This window comes from Bubalus bubalis, chromosome 6 (genome assembly GCF_019923935.1).
Source record: "Bubalus bubalis isolate 160015118507 breed Murrah chromosome 6, NDDB_SH_1, whole genome shotgun sequence".
Classification (NCBI taxonomy): Eukaryota; Metazoa; Chordata; class Mammalia; order Artiodactyla; family Bovidae; genus Bubalus; species Bubalus bubalis.
This window is the reverse complement of record NC_059162.1, coordinates 22,365,719-22,390,642: the sequence shown is the minus strand read 5'-3', so window position 1 is coordinate 22,390,642 and position 24,924 is coordinate 22,365,719. Positions and strand designations below refer to the sequence as shown.

At 44.3% G+C, this 24,924-nt stretch overlaps 1 long non-coding RNA gene across 3 annotated transcripts in view; it reads right to left on the bottom strand.

Annotated features, from left to right (window-relative positions):
* The window catches only part of LOC123333999, a 52,193-nt gene that overhangs the window by 19,730 nt on the left and 7,539 nt on the right, over window positions 1-24,924 (bottom strand). Inside the window, exon 4 of one of the 3 annotated variants that reach the window (XR_006551696.2) lies at window positions 7,167-7,362. The exons of the other annotated variants lie outside the window; for them this stretch is intronic. This is a non-coding gene — a long non-coding RNA (uncharacterized LOC123333999). The remainder of the gene's footprint in view (window positions 1-7,166; window positions 7,363-24,924) is intronic. 3 annotated transcript variants of the gene reach the window in all.

The window sequence follows — 24,924 nt, the reverse complement described above, 5'->3', positions numbered from 1 at the left end:
AGGGATGCTTTTCAGCTATAAAAATAGTGGGCAATGCTAATCAGCTTAATGGGAATATGTCTTAAGGGTTTTCTCTGAATAGTAAGCTCATCCATTCAATCAGATTTCCTGATCTAAAGAGCTCTCAATGGCTAATATTCCACTGAAGTGAGGTGTGGAAGGATTCTTGATTTTTCTTGAAGAGCAGAAAAGGAAGATGAATATGACCATAAACTGGGATTAAGAGCATGCAACTGAAATATTTTACACAAGACATGCTCTTAATTTCTTTCTACATAGTAACAGAGATCAAATTGCCAACATCCGCTAGATCATTGAAAAAGCAAGAGAGTTCCAGAAAAACATCTATTTTTGCTTTATTGACTATGCCAAAGCCTTTGACAGTGTGGATCACAATAAACTGTGGAAAATTCTTCAAGAGATGGGAATACCAGACCACCTCACCTGCCTCTTGAGAAACCTATATGCAGGTCAGGAAGCAACAGTTAGACCTGGACATGGAACAACATACTGGTTCCAAATAGGAAAAGGAGTACGTCAAGGCTATATACAGTCACCCTGCTTATTTAACTTATATGCATAGTACATCATGAGAAACGCTGGGCTGGAAGAAGCACAAGCTGGAATCAAGATTGCCGGGAGAAATATCAATAACATCAGATATGCAGATGACACCACCCTTATGGCAGAAAGTGAAGAGGAACTAAAAAGCCTGTTGATGAAAGTGAAAGTGGAGTGTGAAAAAGTTGGCTTAAAGCTCAACATTCAGAAAACAAAAATCATGGCATCTGGTCCCATTACTTCTTGGGAAATAGATGGGGAAACAGTGGAAACAGTGTCAGACTTTAATTTGGGGGGCTCCAAAATCACTGCAGATGGTGATTGCTGCTGCTGCTAAGTCACTTCAGTCGTGTCTGACTCTGTGTGACCCCATAGACGGCAGCCCACCAGGCTCCCCCGTCCCTGGGATTCTCCAGGCAAGAACACTGAAGTGGGTTGCCATTTCCTTCTCCAATGCATGAAGGTGAAAAGTGAAAGTGAAGTCGCTGAGTCGTATCCGACTCTTAGCTACCCCATGGACTGCAGCCTACCAGGCTCCTCCGTCCATAGGATTTTCCAGGCAAGAGTACTGGAGTGGGGTGCCATTGCCTTCTCCGGATGGTGATTGCAGCCATGAAATTAAAAGACACCTACTCCTTGGAAGGAAATTTATGACCAACCTAGATAGCATATTGAAAAGCAGAGACATTACTTGGCCAACAAAGGTCCATCTAGTAAAGGCTATGGTTTTTCCAGTGGTCATGTATGGATGTGAGAGTTGGACTGTGAAGAAAGCTGAGTGCCGAAGAATTGATGCTTTTGAGCTGTGGTGTTGGAGAAGACTCTTGAGAGTCCCTTGGACTGCTAGGAGATCCAACCAGTCCATTCTGAAGGAGATCAGCCCTGGGATTTCTTTAGAAGGAATGATGCTAAAGCTGAAACTCCAGTACTTTGGCCACCTCATGCGAAGAGTTGATTCATTGGAAAAGACTCTGATGCAGGGAGGGATTGGGGGCAGGAGGAGAAAGGGACAACAGAGGATGAGATGGCTGGATGGCATCACCGACTCGATGGATGTGAGTTTGAGTGAACTCCGGGAGTTGGTGATGAACAGGGAGGCCTGGCGTGCTGTGATTCATGGGGTCGCAAAGAGTCAGACACGACTGAGTGACTGAACTGAACTAAAATACTCTGGGGGTTTTTTTTCGGTATTGTTTTTTTAAACTCTTCTTTTCATGCTTTCAACAAACATTCATTAAGCTTCATTTTTGTGACAGGCTCTTTGCTAAGTGTTTCAGGATTCCAAGATACAAAAGACCTGCCCTCAAGGATAAGAAAGAAAAAAGTCCCTGCCCTCAAGAGACTTTCAGTCTGAAGGAGGAAACAATAAACTGTAAAACAAGTAGACAAATAATTGCAATACATGATCACTTCTTAACTTGTTCAGGGGTCATGCAACCATCTATATTTCCTTTATTTTTTGTTTTCTGCTGTAATCTCCACAATGCAAGGTCCACCCTGGTTGAAGACTCTGCAGCCTTTGCCTAATGTCTTGCAAAGAAGGACATTCAGCACATGTGTTTTTGGTAATGAAGATACAGATTTTATATAATGACAACCGATCCATCTATAGATTGCAAGCTGTTTGTGCAGGGGCTGTGTCTAATTGTCCATTTTGTAAAGCCTCTCATCCACTGGAAAAGTGCTTTTCAGTGCTAAGAAAATGTAGTAATACTCTCCTGCTGCCACCTGCTGCTTTATTTCCACTAAGTTGGGCTCAGAATCGTAGAAAATGCAACTGAAAATCATTTACCATGCTCAACTATAAAATGAAATCCTGCTCTCCAACACACATGCAGGCACATGTCAATACACACCCACTCACCACCCGACACACATATATACTTTCTCTCATTGCCTCCATCTCTGCTGGCCCCAAACAGCATTTATTTGCATTCTGTTTCTTTATACCCCCACCCATGAGAGGGGGAAATAAATCACACCTACAGGTTTTCTTGAGCACTGTGTTCATCTAAGACTAGAGAATGCAACCAAGGTGCCATGATCAGAAAAAATGTTTTCTTCTGGATGACAAAAGCATGTTTCAGGCACAATTCAAGGCTCCGGGGAATCAGCGATGAACAAGAGAAATACATTTTCTGCCCTAAAGGAGGTTATATTCTAGGGTGAAGGGTTCTGATAACTCCTAAACAAATAAATAATATCATACATGAGTAATGGCTACAAAAGTATGTTAAAAATAGCAGTGTGACTAAGGTGCTACTCCAGTTAGTCTAGGGATGGCCCCTTGGAGGAGTTACGATTGCAAGAGGAGGTGATACTGGTAATGAAAAAGAGGAAGACAGGCCAGCTCTAAGAGAAGAGCATTTCAGGCAGAAAGGTCAGAATCAATCCTGGTAGATAAGAATCCACCTGCCAGTGTAGGGGACATGGGTTCAATCCTCGGTCCAGGAAGATTCCACATGCTGTGGGGCAGCCAAGCCCGTGCACCACAGCTATTGAACCTGCACTCTAGAGCCCATGAGCGGTTAACTACCGAGCTCATGTGCTGCACAGACGCCTGTGTGTCTAGAGCCTGTGCTGCGCAGCAAGAGAAGCTGCCATAATGAGCAGCCCATTCACTGCAATGAAGAGTCACTCCCACTCGCCACGACTGGAGAAACCCCGTTCACATCGACAAAGACCAGTGCAACCGAAAATAAAAAGTAATTAATAAAAAAGAATAGGCAGGTCCTGAGACGAGAAGGACTTTGAAATCTTAGGGAAGAGGGAAGGCCAGGGTGGCCAGAGCAACATGAGGTGAGTGAGGAGCAATCAGAGGAAAAGGAGGCCGGCAAGAGTGGCAGAGTGGGACTGCCTGGTAGACCACGGTAAGGCATTTGGATCTGATTGTGTATGTACAGGCAAAACCACTAGAGGAACTTCAGCAAGGGGGTTACAATCTGCTCTGCTCTTCTGAATGATCACTGTGGAGGATGGATTAGAAGGGAAAGAGTGGACACCAAAGGCCAATTAAGAGGCCATGGCTGTCATCTAGGTGTCAAGGGGGTGACGTGCTGCCGCAGACAGTGAAGATGGGAGAAATGTCAACTTTGAGAGTACCCTGTAGGTAGAGATGAAAGGTTTATTGAAGAACTAGATGTGGGAATATGAGTGAAAGAAAGGAACTGAATAGGGCTCCCAGAACAACTACGTAGAGATGATAGCATGTGCTAAGGTAAGGAAGGCTGGGGTAGGGGAATATATTTGGGAGTGGGAAATCAATCACTCTATTTGGCCATGAAAGGCCTGAATAGCTGTTAGGTTTCCAAATGGAACAGACACTTAGATTCTAAGTCTGGATCTCAGAGAAGAAGCCCAGTTGGAGATCTAAGAGTCATCAGCATGTAGACGATTCATAAGATCATGTTTGTTGACCTTAGTCAGCTTCATAGCTTCAGATAATATCTTTACCTAAACTAAAGGAGATCAGTCCTGGGTGTTCATTGGTAGGGCTGATTTTGAAGCTGAAACTCCAATACTTTGGCCATCTGATGTGAAGAGCTGACTCATTTGAAAAGACCCTGATGCTGGGAAAGATTGAGGGCAGGAGGAGAAGGGGACAACAGAGGATGAGATGGTTGGATGGCATCACTGACTCAATGGACATGGGTTTGGGTGGACTCTAGGAGTTGTTGATGAACAGGGAGGCCTGGCATGCTGCAGTTCATGGGGTCTCAAAGAGTCGGACATGACTGAGAGACTGCACCCTCTATCCCAGGACAGCATTTTTTCATCAGCAAGAATAGCAAAGTAAATGACTGGATGGAATGTTAAAAATCTACCATTCTAAAGAAGAAGCAACTCTAGGCACTGGCATAAGATATCAGACTTTGCAAAAGCTCTGCCACCAAACCCCTCATTTTATTAGTGAAGAGTTTGGTGCGCAGAGAGGTGAGAGACCAGTGATGTCACACGGCTGGTACATACATAGCAGAGTCAGAGCTTAGACCTACATGTGAGGACCCCAGCACAGTCCCCTCAGCACAACCTCCAACAGCCAAAGTGGCCTGATGATATTAGAGTCAGTGGACTGCAAACAAGGTCAGGAGGATATATATTCCACAAATAATTTTAAACTTAAAATTTCAATCCATATTTGAGGTTTTCGTTCTTTATCATTCAAGAGTGAGAGTTCCAGGTGCAGCATAGAACCAATAGGACCGAAAGTTTTAAAAACAAAAATGTCTTCTGGGAACCAGGCTGTTCATCTCTATCTCTAAGGCTCCTCTGAACCCCATTTATCTTGGTCATAAGTGAATATCAAAAGGGTGTCTGGCTCCCAGGAGCCCTGGGAGTCTGCATCAGCTCTTTGGGACTGTGGTGATGAAAGGTAAGGCACCACTCCGTGACCCGCAAAGCACCACTAGAGGGCTGCAGAGACTAGCAGTGACGGGCACAGACGGCCATCACCTAGTGGTCCAATCTCCCTTTAGGTGGAGGAAATTGGAACCTCGGAAAGATTAAGTGGCACTCCCAAGGCCACCCAGGTGGTGAGTGGCAGAACCACAATTCCATCACAGGTCCTCTGATTCAAAATCCAGTGTGATGTAACAGCAAGTACCTGGATTTTAGAGCCAAGAATCTCCTGTGCCTTGTTTTGGGTACTTGGTCAAATTTCCTAACTTGTCTGAACCTCTGTGTCCTCGTGCTTTGTGGGTGACAGTGCTTCTGCCATGCTATGGATCAAATTTTGTCAGTAAGTTAGCAGAGGTGAGGAGTGCAGCCTTTAGTCAACACTGGTCAGGCCTTCCCCTTATAGCGGGGGCCCTGGTTCCTCTCTGAACTAGCTCAGCTTCATGAAGCAGCTTTTAGTAATGAATCCAAATGATTCCATCTGGTGACAATACTCTGCCGCATGTTGATGTGTATAAAGGGCACTGAGTATCACTTAAAAACAAACAAAACTGTGGGAGGTGTAATTATCTTTAACAAGGAGCTGGGGTAAATAAAGCGGTTTCCTTGTCAATGTCCTAGGATTTGGATCCCCAGGTCCCTTCACCCACCCCCAATCAGTGAATGTTTGTAGAGTACTTCTAATGGGCAAAGGAGTGAGCTGAGGAGATAGACACACACACACACACACAAATCCTGTCCCCAACATAAATACCTGAACCATTCCGCTTCAGGTATTGCCTTTGTCACATTATCTTATTCCATTTATTCCCACAATTTATCTTTCTGCATTTATTCCCACAATAGTCCCGAGACCTGAGTCAGGCCTCATTGGCTTGATTTTTGAAACTGAGGTTCAGAGAAGTTAAGTAACTTGTCAGAGTTCTAGCAAACAGAGTTCTAGCAAAGCTGGAATTTAAGCTCAGCTCCGCCTCTGCTTTCACTGTGTCCCCCTTTTCTTTAAGGTGCTTATAAGGTAAAAACACAAGAAAGTGGAAAGTGCCATAAAAAGAAGGCTACTGGGAGTTCCGAAGGAAACTTCTGAGGGGATCAGAAAGGAATTCTGGGGAAAGTGACTGGCGGGGAGGCGGGAAAAGAAAGAAGGAATTCCTACACATCTATGTGCAGGAAATCTGATGTATTGAATCATGGTGAATTTGGTATATAAAAGAAAGAAAAAGACAAAGACACACACACATACACTCTAAGGCTGATTGAATTCTGTAAAAGAATACTTCCTGGAAGGAAGTAGGATCAAAAGCTGAAGTGAAAAATCTCAAGTTGGAGCTGTAACACCAGTGTGCTTCACTACCAACTCACCCAGGAAATTAATTTCATGTTGGATTGTTCTATTTAAAAAACCCTGACGGAAGTGTCTCCACAAGGTAAACATCGGGAAAGACTCCAGGAACTTCCTAAAGCATTTAACACAGCCTAAGGCTGGCCTGACTTAATTGACCAGAGTAGATTGGAGGCCAGGGAATCCCAGCTCACTTCCGCTCCCCGCCCCTCTATTCCCCACCTGGCCAGCCGCCAGGTAAAGATGCTGGTCCAGTGGCCAAGTGCAGCAGCTGCAAGGCAACCCCCACCCTGGGCTTCAGGGGTGCTGCCCACCAGCACGTTAGTCATTGTGAGCATCTTCTGAACATGACCATCCAGATGCTCTCGCAAAGCAGTTCTAGAAATAGCCAGGCACCTGAATGTAACCCGACACAGGAAGCACCCTTCCATCCGGTGTAAAGCACACTCCTCAAAGGGACAGGGAGAGGAAGTCGGAATGCGAATCATTCATTCACCCACCAGAACTGAGCCTCCAGCTATGAGCCAAATGTAGATCGAAACCTTGGCTGACACATTAGAATCACCTGGGAACTTCTTAAAATACCAGTGCTGGGGCTCCACCCGAAACCAATTAAGTAAGAATATCTGGGAGTGGAGCCCAGGCCTTGGTATTCTTTAAAAGCTCTCTGGATAGTTCTTCTGTGGTTGCGAATCATTGTATGAGATATTATACATACCAAAAAAAAAAGAGAGAGAGAACCACCAATCAGGCCTCACAGAGCTCACAGTTTCACAGAGCCCTACAGTTTGCAATGTGCTGTGGTTTTTTTCCCCCAGCAGATGACACTGATTGACCTTCACAACCAGCCTGGGAGACTATTGTTTCTTACCCATTTTATAGATGAGGCTCAGAGGCTATATCTGGTTGCCCAATGTCACACAGCAGGAAAACAGCAGGGCAGGCATGGGAACCAGGTTTTCTGATTCAGGTCTCCTCCTCCCATATCACTGAGCAACATACAGAGGACTTGGACTGGGGAAGAGGTCCAGGGCACATCATAGCTGCATCACCACCAGGGTCAAGAGCTGAAAGAACAGGGGAGTCCTAGATGGACCGACTGGTCATAACAAATGTCCACAGCTGATGTCCAGCAGTGTTCCTAAAACTACGCCTACATTGATCAACTGTTTGTTTATATAACTATTTTCATTAAGGATTTTTCTAGGCAACAGAGCCTTGTAGCCAGAATAGTAAGTAAACACTTAAAAGATCACCTTGCCAGGCTCAACAATTGGCCTTGGGATATGTAGCTAACAGCCCCTAAGAAGAATACAACTTATTGCACAAATTCTTGTGCTGCGAACAGTAGTTAGTTGTAGCAGATTGGCTGACTTGCTGGCCATTAATGAGCAGTCAATAGGTGTTGGAGGGGCTGCCTGTGTTAATAGAAAGAGGAAGACAGGTGCAGCTTGTGGCTAAACAGTGGGCCAAACGCAAAGGCTTTGAAATCTAATTCCCTCTCCTTGTGGCTGTTTAGCCTTATGAAACCTTTGCCTCTTTAGGCTACACACAGCTTTGCCTACCCGGCAGTGGGCTATGACATTCCCAAGGTGGGCTTGGAGATGTTGAGTCTAGTTTCCCGAGTGCCAGTCCTCTGGGGACCAGGAATTACTCTTCATAACAGATTTACCAGCCCTGTGTTTCTCTCTTGAGCAACTTTGGCCTGGGCTCATCTCTGTCAGTTCTAAGCACTCTTCTTTCTCACTCCTGGTGTCTGTCACCTGTAAAATGCAACCCTCTCATTTTGCAAATGAGGAGATTGAGGTCCAAAGAGAGACTTAGCCAAAGCCAAGTAGAGGGTGGGAGATCTAGGAACAGCCCAGCCTCCTGGTCCAATTCAGTTGCTCTGTAAGGACAGAACAACCAGGACTACAGAGCATTGCCTGTGTAGATCCCATTCCAATGGCTAATTCGAGGAACACACAGTTACCAGACTCATTTTTAGCAGTCTTTTTTTTTTTTAATTTATTTAGCTGTGCTGGGTCTTAGTAGTGGCATATGGGAGCCGGTTCCCTAACCAGGAATCGAACCCAGGCCCTCTGCCTTGGGAGCACAGAGTCTTAACCACTGGACCACCAGGGGAGTTCCCAGACTCATTTTTAAAATATAGCTTTATACCAGACTCATTTTAGTGGCTCTCAGGCATGGGTCCAACCTTTGGCAAAATCATGATATAAATAAAGCTAGTCTTATAACCTCTCACCTCTTTCATGTCAAGAAGGAATTAAATACACCAAGATATGTGACTAAAATGCATTACTAATACCTCAGTATATGCAAAACTCGAATCCATATTTTAAAAGAGCATCCATGAGGAGATGAATCCATAAAGAAGGTCTCTGCCAATAGCACTTTCAGTCTATGATAGCTGAAGTTAGCTGATCTCAACTTCTTCAATAACAGTAGTAATAATTCTAAGCAATATCATCACCATCATCACTGACCTACCATTTACTGAGTACCCAGTACATTCCAGGGCTTCCCTGATGGCTCAGATGGTAAAGAATCCACCTGCAAGGCAGGAGAAATGGATTTGATCCTGGGTCGGGAAGATCCCCTGGAGAAGGGAATGGCAACCCACTCCAGTATTCTTTCCTGGAGAATCCCATGGACAGAGGAGCCCGATGGGCTACAGTCCACAGGGTCAAAGAGTCAGACACGACTGAGCAACTAAGCACACACACACAGGCAGTACATTTCAGGTGGTGGGAAACATATGTATCAGTTACCGCACATGTGAAGCAGGTCTTATTTTCTCCATAAGTAGATAAGAAAACTCAAACTCAGGGTGGGTAATAACCGCACAAGTTCACAAAGTAAGTACCTGAGCCAAGACATGGCCATTATACCATATACATAAACCTCCTGGACTGAGACCTTATGTGAACTAATATCCAGAAATTGTGGGCTCAGAAGGGATTGCATAGATCCAAGGATGCACAGGAGAGAGAAGCACCTGTCCGCAAGGGGTGAGCATCTTACAGTTGCCTTCAAACTGCCCCTTAGCCCTATCCCACTCCACCCGCGCTGGACCATTCATCTCCTCGTTAGTCATAGACCCTGGAGGCTGTGAGGGAAACAGGCAGTTTGAGCACAGCCTGGCCCAACCCTGGAATGGAGCCTGCTGCCTGTGACATTCATCAACTGGTTAATTTCAGAAAGGCATCCATTTGCACCAGCTGCTTAAAAAGCTCTTGGCCCTCAGGAGACGCTCAGCCAATCACAAGGTAAAGGCAGGGAGTTTTTTCTGGTAACCATATTCAACTGGGTGTCTGCCTGCTGCTTGTTTGGTTGTATAATTTCAGCAAAGCTCAGGAGAGTAGGGAGTAGAGTTAAAATGAATGATCTTATTTCTTTTAAATTATTATTCTTATTTATGGCTCACATTTGTCCTTAATGTACTTGTGCCCTATTAACCTATTATGATGGTGATGGTCATGATGAAAATTACTGCTGTTGCTCTCTGTGTGGTGAGAGATGCTCAGCTCTTTCTGACGGGCTCTCTCCACGTAGCTGCATCTCGTCTGAGTTATAGGAAGGGGAGAGGGAAAGTCACCACGAGTCCAAGAACCGCACTTGAACTCTGTCAGTGCAGGTTCAAGCCTCAAGTCAGAAATTCCTTTTAGAAATGACTGATAAACCAGAATGCAAACACATTCACATAGAAAAGGAGAGATCCTTCTCCAATCCCTAGAATTCACTGTCGAGTCCCATAAGGGAATAAACACTTTGTGACCACAGATTTAGAATAAAGGGCATGGGACTTCCCTGGTGGTTCAGTACTTAAGAATTCACCTGCCAGTGCAGGGGACACAGGTTTGATCCCTGGTCCAGGAAGATTCCATATGCCTTGGGGCAACTAAGCCTGAGAGCATCAGCTACTGAAGCCCACACGCCCTACAGCCAGTGCTCCGCAACGAGAAGGCACCCCAACGAGAAGCCCGCGCACCACAACCAAAAAGTAGTCCCTGCTCTCTGCAACTAGAGAAAGTCCTTGCACAGCAACCAAAAGCCAGCACAGCCAAAAATAATAGAATTTTTTTAAAAAAGTAGAATAAAGGGCTTGGAATGGTCTCAAGAAACCATTCTACCTGCCTGGGGTGGGCATGGGGACTGTGGCAGGCCAGCCTCCCTTCTACAGCTAATACTTATCAAGGCCTCTCAATGTGCCAGGCACTGGACAGAAATGATCTCAGTCTTTGCAGGAGTCCTAGGAGAAGGCTACCAGTTATCACCTCATTTTTGGTGGTAAAACAGAAGCTTAGAGATTTAGGTCAGTGCACTCATCCACACCCAGGTGTGTCCAACTACAAAGCTGACTGCTCTCAACCACCTGCTCTGTCCTGTTTCTCCAGGATTAGGGCTACTTAAAAAGCTGACGTTATCTGACCGTACTTGGACCACCTTCTTCCCTTGACAGCATTGGAGACTTCTGATTGATTTTTGCTTACATTTCCCTTTTTGTGGTCTCTATGCAAGCCAGCTACCTGGCTGCATTTAACAGTTTATATTTTTGTTTTAAACTCTATGGTAAATTAGAAAACAAATTAAAAGTCAAGCCAGGAAAATATATATTATATATTAGAAAGAAGTTGGTGAACCATAGCAGAGAGTTGGGGAGGGAAGAACACAAACATGTAGATATTGTGCTCTTTTATTCAACAACAAGTCTGTGAATACCTACTGCATCCTTGTGCATGTGTGTGCACGTGCACTGAGTAGTGTCCAACTCTTGTGACCCCAGGGACTGTAGCACACCAGGCTCCCCTGTCCATGGGATTTCTCAGGCCATACTGGAGTGGGTTGCCATTTCCTACTCCAGACAATCTTCCTGATCCAGGGCTTGAAAGTGAAAGTGAAAACCACTCAGTCCTGTCTGACTCTTTGCGACCCCATGGACTATATGGTGCATGGAATTCTCCAGGCCAGAATATTGGAGTGGATAGCTTTCCCCTTCTCCAGGGGATCTTCGCAACGCAGGAAGATCCAGGACTTAGAGCTGGCAATAAAAAGATGAACAGGTCTAGGCTATGCCCTCAAGCTTCCAACAGTGTCTTAGGAATGGGAGTGGGAAACAGTAATGATCCAATGTTCAGGATATCTGGAAGCCAAGGAAAATGTATGACCTGACCTTGCCAAAGTCTCGGGGTAGAGAAGAGGGCTGATAAGCCTTCATAGTGCTTTCTAAATTATACAAATAACTTCTATTAATTCACTGATAGCATCATAAGATCAATTGAAGTTCATTTTTTCAGTTCCTGTTCAAAAACGCTTTAATATGACAAATATTTAGAAATACTGACTCATAAAGAAATATGAAGTGGAATTAAAAATAACAATAATAAACCAACATTTATTAATTCAGGCACCAGTCTAAGCTTTTTACATGTAGTAACTCCTTTAGTTCTCAGTAGATGAGTAGTTCTAAGAGATGAGTAGTAATACTATTTCCATTTTACAGACTAAAAAATTGAGTCATAGAATGATACAGATGGCCAAAGTAACACTCATTGTCTATGATGTACCTGATACTAAGATTAAAGCAAGGAGTAGAGAGAAATGAAAAACTTTTAATTAGAATAAAACTTGGGTCTATATGGGTAAGTGAACGAGTCGGTAGATACTTTCTGAGGGCCTTTCAATGTCACACCCTGAAAATCCTTCTTCACTTTGCTTCATATGTTGTAAAGTAAGGAAAAGCAAGAGATGAGAAAAGGAGGAAAGTAGACTAAGGGCACCAGGGCTTTTTGGGAGATGCCACTGGAACTCCAACAGTTAATACCACAGAACCTGCTCTCAGGAGGCAAACATGAAACATTTGTGGAACAAAGTTAAGTATATGAAGGAAATAAGTTGTACAGGAAAAATAAGAAGCTCATTCAGAGATGGAAAAATATTGACCAGAAAAGAAAGTAAGAGCAAGTTCACGAATGGCCAGTGGGAGTGATGGGGAGGAAGTGTGACAACAGATGCCCATACACAGACTTTGTGGTAGGTTTATCAAGAATGCCAAATCTAACATTCAGTTCAGTTCAGTTGCTCAGTCGTGTCCGACTCTGTGCGACCACATGAATCGCAGCACACCAGGCCTCCCTGTCCACCACCAACTCCCAGAGTTCACTCAGACTCACATCCATCGAGTCAGTGATGCCACCCAGCCATCTCATCCTCTGTCGTCCCCTTTTCCTCCTGCCCCCAATCCCTCCCAGCGTCAGGGTCTTTTCCAATGAGTCAACTCTTCGCATGAGGTGGCCAAAGTACTGGAGTTGCAGCTTTAGCATCATTCCTTCCAAAGAAATCCCAGGACTGATCTCCTTCACAATGGACTGGTAGGATCTCCTTGCAGTCCAAGGGACCCTCAAGAGTCTTCTCCAACACCACAGTTCAAAAGCATCAATTCTTCAGCGCTCAGCTTTCTTCACAGTCCAACTCTCACATCCATACATGACCACAGGAAAAACCATAGCCTTGACTAGATGGACCTTTGTTGGCAAAGGAATGTCTCTGCTTTTGAATATGCTATCTAGGTTGGTCATAACTTTGCTTCCAAAGACTAAGCATGTTTTAATTTCATGGCTGCAGTCACCATCTGCAGTGATTTTGGAGCCCCCAAAAATAAAGTCTGACACTATTTCCACTGTTTCCCCATCTATTTCCCATGAAGTGATGGGACCAGATGCCATGATCTTCGTTTTTCTGAATGTTGAGTTTTAAGCCAACTTTTTCCCTCTCCTCTTTCACCTTCATCAAGAGGCTTTTTAGTTCCTCTTCACTTTCTTCAAGTTCAAACAGTGGCAGGCTCTGCCACTCTCAAGTGTGACTTTGGGCAAGTACGCCAACCTCTCTGTGCTGGTTTTTCTTGGCTATTATTTGTGGATAATATTAGTACCTTCCTTATAGAGCTGCTGAAAGATAAAATGAGATAATACATACACATGAACCCTGGCACATGGTCCGGTGCTCTATGAATTTAGCCATTGTTATTAATCCTAAACTGGTGTGAATAAGACAAGACAAGTAGCATTCCAGCCTTTTCATTATATACAGCCTGATTATTTCTTGACAGAAGTTGGGGAAGGGACAAGAAGATGATGTAACTAGCCAGTTAGTAAGATCCTTGACAAACACCAAAGGAACTGAGACACGCCATCATGGAGAAGAAAGGGCACAACATGAGTCATAAGGAGGGTCCTTAAAACAGGCCAGCAAATGTACCTCTGCAGCTCTTCTGAGGATGGATCTGGAGAAAATGAGCTTGTTTCATATAGGAGGGAAGAATTTCCTGATGAGGGATGAGGTATTGAGTTCTAAGGGAGAAGGAGTGATTCCTGTTTCCTACTTTTCAGAGCTTTAAATTGTAAAAAGATAGATACTTCTTATCCTGCTGAAGTCGGGGCTCAACCAAGGCCCAGGGGTGACTAGAAGAAAATACATTCCAAGTCTCAGGCCTAACAACCCAGCATATGACCTATTCTCCTGGTATGTGTGTGTGTGTTAGTCACTCAGTCATGTCCAACCCTTTGCAACACCATGAACTGTAGCCTGCGAGGCTCCTCTGTCCATGGAATTCTCCAGACAAGAATAGTGGAGTGGGTTGCCATTCCCTTCTCCAGGGGCTCTTCCTGACCCAGGGATAGAACCCATTTCTCCTGCATTGGAGGCAGATTCTATACCTTCTGAGCCACCAGGGAAGCCCATTCTCCTGGTTGGTTGGTTCTATTTTTTTACCTTCAACCACTAACTAGCTGAGCACCTACTGTTTGCTACACCCCTTTGACGGTCCCAAACTTCATTAATATTCTAGGCCTCTCCTCCCCGCCAGACCTTTCTGAAGCACCACAATTGTGCACGTGTGCGTGCGGTTCCCATTCAACCTCAACTCTCTGGCATTCTCCAGGAGCCTCTTTCTGATGCACACGCTCAAGTCAGCCATAACAACGAGTGTCACTGGTGCATGCGCCTGAGGATGGGTTGGAGGAAACAGCTTGACACTGGTTCAGACACTGAGCACCTCCTCAAGCTCCAGGTCTTCACACACACACCTAGCAACCAGGGCCCCAGGAATCATAAGCGCGATGCACTGACTTCTCTTGATTTCTAGGGTGCTGAGTAATGGGAATAAACAAAAGAGAAGAACTGTATAAATAGACCACTCTAACAAGTGATCACATTCACACAGAGAAACCACAATAGCAAAGCAGAACAACAGGGAAACAGCACGCTAATGAGACCGGAAGGCTGTCTCAGTTTCTGGGCTCTGCTGGCTCGTGTTTTGAAACTCAGTTGCAGGAATGTCCTGGGGGAGAAAATTCCACCAGGGCAGACTATTATCAAGCTGTCGTGAAGGAGGTGGGGAAAGCTTGCCAAAGAGAATCTGATTCACAAACTGCTCTCAGAAGGAGCCAATGCTGGGTCTGATCAGAGCTTTTTCTCTTAATGCTGCCTGATTTTTTCAGAAATAAATGCCCCCCCCAAAAAGAAAGAAAGAAAGAAAGAAAGATATGCCCAGGGTTACATTGCATCCTTGCAAACTCCCGGTCAAGGCTAGTGGTAGGGCTGGGTTAGAGGAGTGTAACCTGACCCCACCACCTGCTGGCAAGCTGGAAAGCAGGCTGGAGGGAAGGAAGGCAGCCTTCAAGAATCTTAGTGGAGGGCTTCCCTTCCACCTCTTCCTCCTCTTCCCATCCTCCCACGAAATGGCTTATTTCTCTGGTAGAATTCTGATATTCAGAGCCAAGTTTCTCCATGCATAAAGCAGGGATGATAACATTTGTTATCCATTTTTCCAGGGTCTTACAAAGCTTCCTATTCTAATATTTATGACACATTTGAACTTCTTCAGCAAAAGGTGACCATCTGTAATCACCTTGAACTGTTGTTGACAAATGATATTTATTGAGCATTGACTTTGGATCAGACCATGTGCTGGATATTATGTATGTATTATCTCATTCAGGCCTCACAACAGGCTGTCAAAGAAGGTGTTGTTAACCCTGGCTTTCTGGCAAAGAAAAGGAAGCCCAGAAAAGTTAAATAACCTTGTCTATATGTATACAGATAAAAAGAGGTAAGTTTGAGTCTGAAGTTTTCCCAATATGTGGCTCGGCCTTTCCTGTATGCTGTGGACTGTGTCTCCCTGGATTTTCTGGTCATTTACCCAGTGACTACCCACTATGTGCTGGGTGTTCTTCATTCCTTTTTTCAAGATATAATATCTCTGTGTCTGTTTTTCTGTGTCTTTTTGTCTCTTAGTTTCCCTCTGCTATTCCTCTGCCATACTCCCCCCAGCCAGGTGGAGAACAGCACTCTCATCCTACAGCCTAATCATGGACCAGTAGTTTTGAACCCTGCCATTCTGCAGCCCCATTCTTATCACACAATTTCAGGAAACCTCAGTACGTGTCCCCTGATGACTGACAGGGGGCCAGTTCAACTACGTGAAACTGGCAGTTTGGAACTCTACCTCTGCTGGGTGACCCTTCCTTGGAAAGGTCTGAAGAAGTCCATCCACTCATGAAATACCATAGTACATTTGACAGTAAATCACATATTGCTTTGTGACGGCTCTTCTACCATCGCCTTTAACAACTAGTTTAGCCCTTACATCTTTTACTTATTTTTATCTTATTCCTGGAAGGAGGAACCATGTCTTATGTCTGTTTCATCAACAGTTCCCACCTGCTTAAGACGTGATTTGTTGTTGTTTAGTCACTAAATCTTGTCTGACTCTTTGTGATCCCATGGACTATAGCCCACCAGGCTTCTCTGTCCACGGGATTTCCCAGGCAACCCACTGAAGTGGGTTGTCATTTCCCTTTCCAGGGGATCTTCCTCACCCAGGGACCAAATCCATGTCTCCTGCATTGGCAGGCAGATTCTTTACCACTGAGCCACCAGGGAAGCCCATCCAACTCTTAGGCATTCAGTAAGTATTTGTTGATTTTATATCCCCTTCTCCAGAATGGGTCTGCCTAATTAGCCCTCTTGACACATTCTGTCCCTGCTGGATACTTCCCATCACTCTCTCTCCCATCCTTTCTTATTTTTTCATTCCTTCCCTTCCTCAGTTAACTCAGCATAAGCCATGGAGTCATGTTTATCTACTAAACCACTTTCTTTCAGTAATACAAGTGGAAAGAAAACCAAATTTGAAGTCTTATGATACAAGCTTTGGTCACTACATGACGACGGAGCTTGCTGGCTGCATCACCTTGGCTAAGCCACCAGACCCTTCTGAGCATCATTTTCCACCCAATCATTGTTCTCCAGGACGTTCCCCTCCCATACCATTCCACAGAAACATACTGCAAAGGTCATCAATGTCTTCAGTTCAGTTCAGTCACTCAGTTGTGTCCGACTCTTTGCAACCCCATGAATCACAGCATGCCCGGCCTCCCTGTCCATCAACAACTCCCGGAGTCCATGCAAACCCATGTCCATTGAGTCAGTGATGCCATCCAACCATCTCATCCTCTGTTGTCCCCTTCTCCTTCAGCCCTCAATCTGTCCCATTATCAGGGTCTTTTCAAATGAGTCAGCTCTCCGCATCATGTGGCCAAAGTATCGGAGTTCTAGCTTCAACATCAGTCCCTCCAATGAACACCAGGACTGATCTCCTTTAGAATGGACTAGTTGGGTCTCCTCACAGTCCAAGGGACTCTCAAGAGTCTTCTCCAACACCACAGTTCAAAAGCATCAATTCTTTGGCCCTCAGCTTTCTTTATAGTCCAACTCTTATATCCATACATGACTACTGGAAAAACCATAGCCTTGACTAGACGGACCTTTGTTGGCAAAGGAATGTCTCTGCTTTTGAATATGCTATCTAGGTTGGTCATAACTTTCCTTCCAAGGAGCAAGTGTCTTTTAATTTCATGGCTGCAGTCACCATCTGCAGTGATTTTGGAGCCCCAAAAAATAAAGTCTGACACTATCCACTGTTTCCCCATCTATCTCCCATGAAGTGATGGCACCGGATGCCATGATCTTCGTTTTCTGAATGTAGAGCTTTAAGCCAACTTTTCACTCTCCTCTTTCACTTTCATCAAGAGGTTCTTTAGTTCCTCTTCACTTTCTGCCATAAGGGTGGTATCATCTGCATATCTGAGGTTATTGATATTTCTCCCGGCAATCTTGATTCCAGCTTGTGCTTTCTCCAGCCCAGCATTCTTCATGATGTACTCTGCATATAAGTTAAATAAGCAGGGTGACAATATACAGCCTTGACATACTCCTTCTCCTATTTGGAACCAGTCTGTTGTTCCACGGAGAAGGCAATGGCACCCCACTCCAGTACTCTTGCCTGGAAAATCCCATGGACGAGGGGCCTGGTAGGCTGCAGTCTATGGGGTCGTGAAGAGTCGGACACAACTGAGTGACTTCACTTTCACTTTTCACTTTCATGCATTGGAGAAGGAAATGGCAACCCACTCCAGTGTTCTTGCCTGGAGAATCCCAGGGATGGCGGAGCCTGGTGGGCTGCCGTGCATTGGGTCACACAGAGTCAGACACAACTGAAGCAACTTAGCAGCAGCAGCAGCTGTTGTTCCATGTCCAGTTCTGACTGTTGCTTCCTGACCTGTATACAGGTTTCTCAAGAGGCAGGTCAGGTGGTCTGGTATTCCCATTTCTTTCAATTTTCCAGTTTATTGTGATCCACACAGTCAAAGGCTTTGGCATAGTCAATAAGGCAGAAATAGATGTTTTTCTGGAACTCTCTTGCTTTTTCAATGATCCAGTGGATGTTGGCAATTTGATCTCTGGTTCCTCTGCCTTTTCTAAAACTAGCTTGAACATCTGGAAGTTCACGGTTCACATATTGCTGAAGCCTGGCTTGGAGAATTTTGAGCATTACTTTACTAGCATGTGAGATGAGTGTAATTGTGCAGTAGTTTGAGCATTCTTTGGCATTGCCTTTCTTTGGGATTGGAATGAAAACTGACCTTTTCCAGTCCTGTGGCCGCTGCTGAGTTTTCCAAATTTGCTGACATATTGAGTGCAGCACTTTCACAGCATCATCTTTTAGGATTTGAAATAGTTCAACTGGAATTCTATCACCTCCACTAGCTTTGTTCGTAGTGATGCTTCCTAAGGCCCACCTGACTTCACATTCCAGGATGTCCGGCTTTAGGTGAGTGTAAGTGATCACACCTTTGTGATTATCTGGGTCGTAATATCAATGTCTTACCTACAGTTAAATTCAGTAGACCTTTTTCAGCCTTTTGATTTTGACCTCTCATCACATTTGTCCTTATTGACCAGTTTTTCCTAAACACTATCCCTTCAACTTTTATGATATTGCTTCATCTGATACTCTTCTGACTTCTGGACTTCTGTAGCTGCTGCTTCCTCTTATTGCTATCATTTTCGTTTCTTATTAAAATAATTAAAATAATCGCTAGCATTAGTTGATGCTTACTATGTGCCAAGATTATGCTAAACTTCCTAGATGCTATTCCATAAGATAGGTACTATTATTAGTACCTATAAGAGACATAAGGAAGTCAAGAAACACCTGGAGAAACAGGGAAATTTGGCCTTGGAACAGAATGAAGCAGGGCAAAGGCTAATAGAGTTCTGCCAAGAAAACGCACTGATCATAGCAAACACCCTCTTCCCACAACACAAGAGAAGACTCTACACATGGACATCACCAGATGGTCAACACCAAAATCAGATTGATTATATTCTTTGCAGCCAAAGATGAAGAAGCTTTATACAGTCAGCAAAAACAAGACTGGGAGCTGACTGTGGCTCAGATCATGAACTCCTTATTGCCAAATTCAGACTTAAATTGAAGAAAGTAGGGAAAACCACTGGACAATTCAGATATGACCTAAATCAAATCCCTTATGATTATACAGTGGAAGTGAGAAATAGATTTAAGGGCCTAGATCTGATAGATAGAGTGCCTGATGAACTATGGATGGAGGTTCATGACATTGTACAGGAAACAGGGATCAAGACCATCCCTGTGGAAAAGAAATGCAAAAAAGCAAAATGGCTGTCTGGGGAGGCCTTACAAATAGCTGTGAAAAGAAGAGAAGCAAAAAGCAAAGGAGAAAAGGAAAGATATAAGCATCTGAATGAAGAGTTCCAAAGAATAGCAAGGATAGATAAGAAAGCCTTCCTCAGCGATCAATGCAAAGAAATAGAGGAAAACAACAGAATGGGAAAGACTAGAGATCTCTTCAAGAAAATTAGAGATACCAAGGGAACATTTCATGCAAAGATGGGCTCGATAAAGGACTGAAATGGTATGGACCTAACAGAAGCAGAAGATATTGAGAAGAGGTGGCAAGAAGACACAGAAGAACTGTACAAAAAAGATGTTCACAACCAAGATAATCACAATGGTATGATCACTCACCTAAAGCCAAACATCCTGGAATGTGAAGTCAAGTGAGCCTTAGAAAGCATCACTACGAACAAAGCTAGTGGAGGTGATGGAATTCCAGTTGAGCTATTTCAAATCCTGAAAGATGATGCTGTGAAAGTGCTGCACTCAATATGTCAGCAAATTTGGAAAACTCAGCAGCAGCCACAGAACTGGAAAAGGTCAGTTTTCATTCCAATCCCAAAGAAAGGCAATGCCAAAGAATGCTCAAACTACCGCACAATTACACTCATCTCACATGCTAGTCGGAGAAGGCAATGGCACCCCACTCCAGTACTCTTGCCTGGAAAATCCCATGGATGGAGGAGCCTGGTAGGCTGCAATCCATGGGGTCGCTAAGAGTTGGACACATCTGAATGACTTCACTTTCACTTTTCACTTTCATACATTGGAGAAGGAAATGACAACCCACTCCAGTGTTCTTGCCTGGAGAATCCCAGGGCTGCCATCTATGAGGTTACACAGAGTTGGACACGACTGAAGTGACTTAGCAGCAGCAGCACATGCTAGTAAAGTAATGCTCAAAATTCTCCAAGCCAGGCTTCAGCAATATGTGAACCGTGAACTTCCAGATGTTCAAGCTAGTTTTAGAAAAGGCAGAGGAACCAGAGATCAAATTGCCAACATCCACTGGATCGTCGAAAAAGCAAGAGAGTTCCAGAAAAACATCTATTTCTGCTTTATTGACTATGCCAAAGCCTTTGACTGTGTGGATCACAATAAACTGGAAAATTCTGAAAGAGATGGGAATACCAGACCACCTGACCTGCCTCTTGAGAAACCTGTATACAGGTCAGGAAGCAACAGTCAGAACTGGACATGGAACAACAGACTGGTTCCAAATAGGAAAAGGAGTACGTCAAGGCTGTATACTGTCACCCTGCTTATTTAACTTATATGCAGAGTACATCATGAAAAATGCTGGACTGGATGAAGCACAAGCTGGAATCAAGATTGCCGAGAGAAATATCAATCACCTCAGATATGCAGATGACACCACCCTTATGGCAGAAAGTGAAGAGGAACTAAAAAGCCTCTTGATAAAAGTGAAAGAGGAGAGTGAAAAAGTTGGCTTAAAGCTCAACATTCAGAAAACGAAGATCATGGTATCAGGTCCCATCACTTCATGGGAAATAGATGGGGAAACAGTGGAAACAGTGTCAGACTTTATTTTTCAGGGCTCCAAAATCACTGCAGATGGTGACTTCAGCCATGAAATTAAAAGACACTTGCTCCTTGGAAGAAAAGTTATGACCAACCTAGATAGCATATTGAAAAAGCAGAGACATTCCTTTGCCAACAAAGGTCCGTCTAGTCAAGGCTATGGTTTTTCCTGTGGTCATGTATGGATGTGAGAGTTGGACTGTGAAGAAGGCTGAGTGCCGAAGAATTGATGCTTTTGAACTGTGGTGTTGGAGAAGACTCTTGAGAGTCCCTTGGACTGCAGGGAGATCCAACCAGTCCATTCTGAAGGAGATCAGCCCTGGGATTTCTTTGGAAGAAATGATGCTGAAGCTGAAACTCCAATACTTTGGCCACCTCATGCGAAGAACTGACTCATTGGAAAAGTCTCTGATGCTGGGAGGGATTGGGGGCAGGAGGAGAAGGGGACGACAGAGGATGAGATGGCTGGATGGCATCACTGACTCGCTGGACATGAGTCTGAGTGAACTCCGGGAGTTGGTGATGGACAGGGAGGCCTGGCATGCTGCGATTAATGGGGTCATGAAGTGTTGGACATGACTGAGCAACTGAACTGAACCGAACTGAACACAAAGAGGAAAAGACCAAGGTTTAGAGAGGTAACATAACTTTCCCAGGGACATATGGCCAGAGTTGTCTGTTTCCAAACCGTATTCTCTCAACAGACCAACATGCTTCTCACTCTCCTTTATAGGCTGTCTTCCTCTATACTTCCCTTTACTTTTAGAATTCCATGGAGCTCTATCCTGGGCCTGTTTCTCCTCTGTCATCTCTCCCTGGATAATCTCACCCACTTTTTTGTCTTTAATAACCATCATGAAGAAATATTACTATCCTCTGTCCTCAGTCCATGCTCCTCTCCTGAGCTCCAGGTCTTTTTCTCCAACTGCCCAAGGCACAGGAACATATGATGTCTCACCCATGACTTGTTATCTTTCCCTCAAAACCTGGTCTTCCTCCCAGACTTCCCATCTCAGTAAAATCACACCATTATCCAACATTTGCAGAAGTCAGAAAACTCGGTGTCACCTTTTTCACCTCTCACTTACCCTCCCTAACATGGCTTCAGTGGCCCTTTAAGACTTGGTTCCTGCCTCTCTTTCCAGCTCCATTTCTTCTGATTCATCCCCCGAGTCTTCACCTAACTGATCACTCTTTGCAGGTCCTAGATGAGCCAGCTCACTTCCCTTTTCTGTCTTTCCTGTCTCCAGTTTTTTGGTTTTTTTTTTTTTAATTGTACCTATAACTGTAATATTTTCCATCCCTTGCCTCTCTCCTAGCTCAACCTTGCTTTCCTACCAGTCAGTTCTCATCTTAAATGTCACTTCTTTTGAGAATACTTCCCTACACCAGATTAAACCTTCCTGCTGACACTCTTATTTTCCTCAAACATAATCTGTCGCACTTCATTGCAATTTTACTTTTCAATTGTTGATATAGTCTTGTCTGTTGTAGTATCTTGAATATCTAGCATAGCGCTTTGTTTATAAAAGGCTCTCAGAGTATACGGAATGAATGAACTGCAAAATAGAGTTAATTATAACTACTTCTCAGTTATATTGGGTAATTGTGGAAATTGCATGACATAGTATTTGTTATTACACTTTGTAAGCTGTGAAATTGTAGAACAAACCCCCACAACAAAAAAAAAGAAAAAATTATGCATGGTTGATCTCCCATACTTTTCTAGATTTTTCATTCTCTTTCTGGACCCACTATCTCAACAGTTGAGAGATCATGATGCATCAAAGTCCCATCAGCTGAGACTTGCCCTGTGCTCTCTCATCTGGGGGTGCCTTTCTGATCTAGGAACTGCTCAGGTTGTCTTCCATATCATCTCTGTCAGTTCCGTCCCCAGCTTGGCTCAATCAGCAGCTATACCAAAGTTTTGTACTCACCCCTGCAATATCTACAGCTTCATGCTGGTTCAGTCCAATTTGATTCTTTCGGCTGATTCTCCCCACCCTGAGGAGTCTTAGCAATTGCCTTTGCACCAAGGATTAGCATCTCTGTTCCTGACCACCCTAACAATCCCTCTTACTTTCACTCACTCCAGAAACTGCAGGAGAGGGTTATAACCCAAGGTTATCCTGGCCATTGGAGAAGTTGATTTGGAGAGGAATAGAATGCTGAAAGGGTTTTTAAAGCAAAATCTCAATCCAGAGATTACAGGGGAGAGAGATTAGAGATGATATGAGAAATGGAAGAAAGAGAAACAAGGAGTATGTGTGAGGGTAGAAGAGTTGTTGGGCGAACAAGGTAGTGAATCCATCCTCCCAGGTCATACTCTGTTCCCCTGAGAACAATACATCTCACCGAAGCAGGGTTATATCTCTGGCTAGCTCTGAACAGAGGTGGAGATCCCAGTCTCATCTGGTGCTACCCAACACAGGACGTATTGATATATTTGATCTCTTGTGATTCAATTTGGAAACAGAGTTAGGTATTCAGAACCATTCCTGAACTTAGAGGCCAAAAAATCAGAGATAATATCAAGTGATCTTTTTAAAAAAATCACCACCAGGGTTATGTTGTGGGAGAGTCAACCACTGTATCAGTTGGCAGTGTCAAGTTATAAAAACAATCATGGCAGCAAAAACCCTATAACCTCATTCACATAAGAGGTTATAGAAGTAAGTGCCTTCTTCTCCACTTCGACACCCCCTCCTTAGATTAACACCCTTTGTGATTTCTTGAAAACTATGCTGGATGTTTACTAACCCGATTTTACCTATATAAACATGTGAGGGGAGAGCAGTTAACATGATCTCCCTGGAACATCCAGACCAGGAATGGACAAACTTTTACTATCATAGATGATAGTTTATCTGGAAATCTAAACACTGGAAATCTCTCAACACTGTACATATGCTAAGTGTCTTAAGTGTTATATTCATTTGAAATGAACATATCTAAACTCCACACACAGAACTGGTCGGATGCTCCAGGTGAGCGCTTCTCTCCTATAGCCACATGAATGCAGGCACCTTTCTTCAGTCACTGCGTCTTTCTCTTCTCCCCTCTCCCCCTCCCCAGCTTCCCTGTGTAGAGCCTCTTTCCGCCCTCCACCCTGGGCCCAGAAGCAGCATTGCTTGTAGAACAAAGTGCTAAGCTTACCTGCACCTTTCTCTGTTTTTACCCTGCAATTTGGGGAAGTGACAGAACTGTCATAATGTGTATGTTTAAGTCTCTGAGTTTTAAATTCAACAGAGGGGGAAAAAAGATGAAGATGAGAAGGGTAGCAGACACATTTTATAATTTTTCAAGATATTAGTCCCATGGCCTCATTTTTTTCACCCCCACCTCCCAAAATTCCTGCATAACAACTAGATAGAATGATAAGCAGTGACACTTTGGAAGGCAGCCAGTCTAACAGTATTAGAGAGATAATATAATTTTAGAACTGGAGGGGGCCTCAGACCTGATTTAATCCAATGCTCTCATGTTAAGATAAGGACAGCAAGGCGCAGGGAGGTGTTGTGACTTGCTCAAGGTCACATAGGGAGTTTGGTCTATTACCAGCCCTGTGGACAGTCAAGGCCAGGCTATCTAGACTCGGGCGGGACTCAAGTAGCAACAGCCGAGTCTGTGCAGAGGGTTGGAGGCAATGATGAAGTGAGGGGCAGGGGCTGGAAGAAAAGAAGCCAAGAGAGGTTGCAGAGGAAGATGCTGTAGCCGCACAATTTCAATCCGAATGGTCAAGCCTGAGACATCTGGGCGTGAGAGGTACCAGATGGGCCTGGGATGGGCAGCAATCAGGCACTGGGAAATTCACTGGGAGTCAAGGCAACCGGAAGAAGCTGAGTCAAAGAGGCTGATTTGCAAGCAGAACAGGGCTCTGCATACAGAAGCTGCAGCTGCAACTCAAGGGCAGCATTTAGATTTACAGAGTGTGGATAGGACTTTTGGTCAGCATCAGTCACCTCAGCCAGGCCTGTGAATCACAGCCAAATCTAGATGAGTTGTATTATTGACCATGATAATGGGA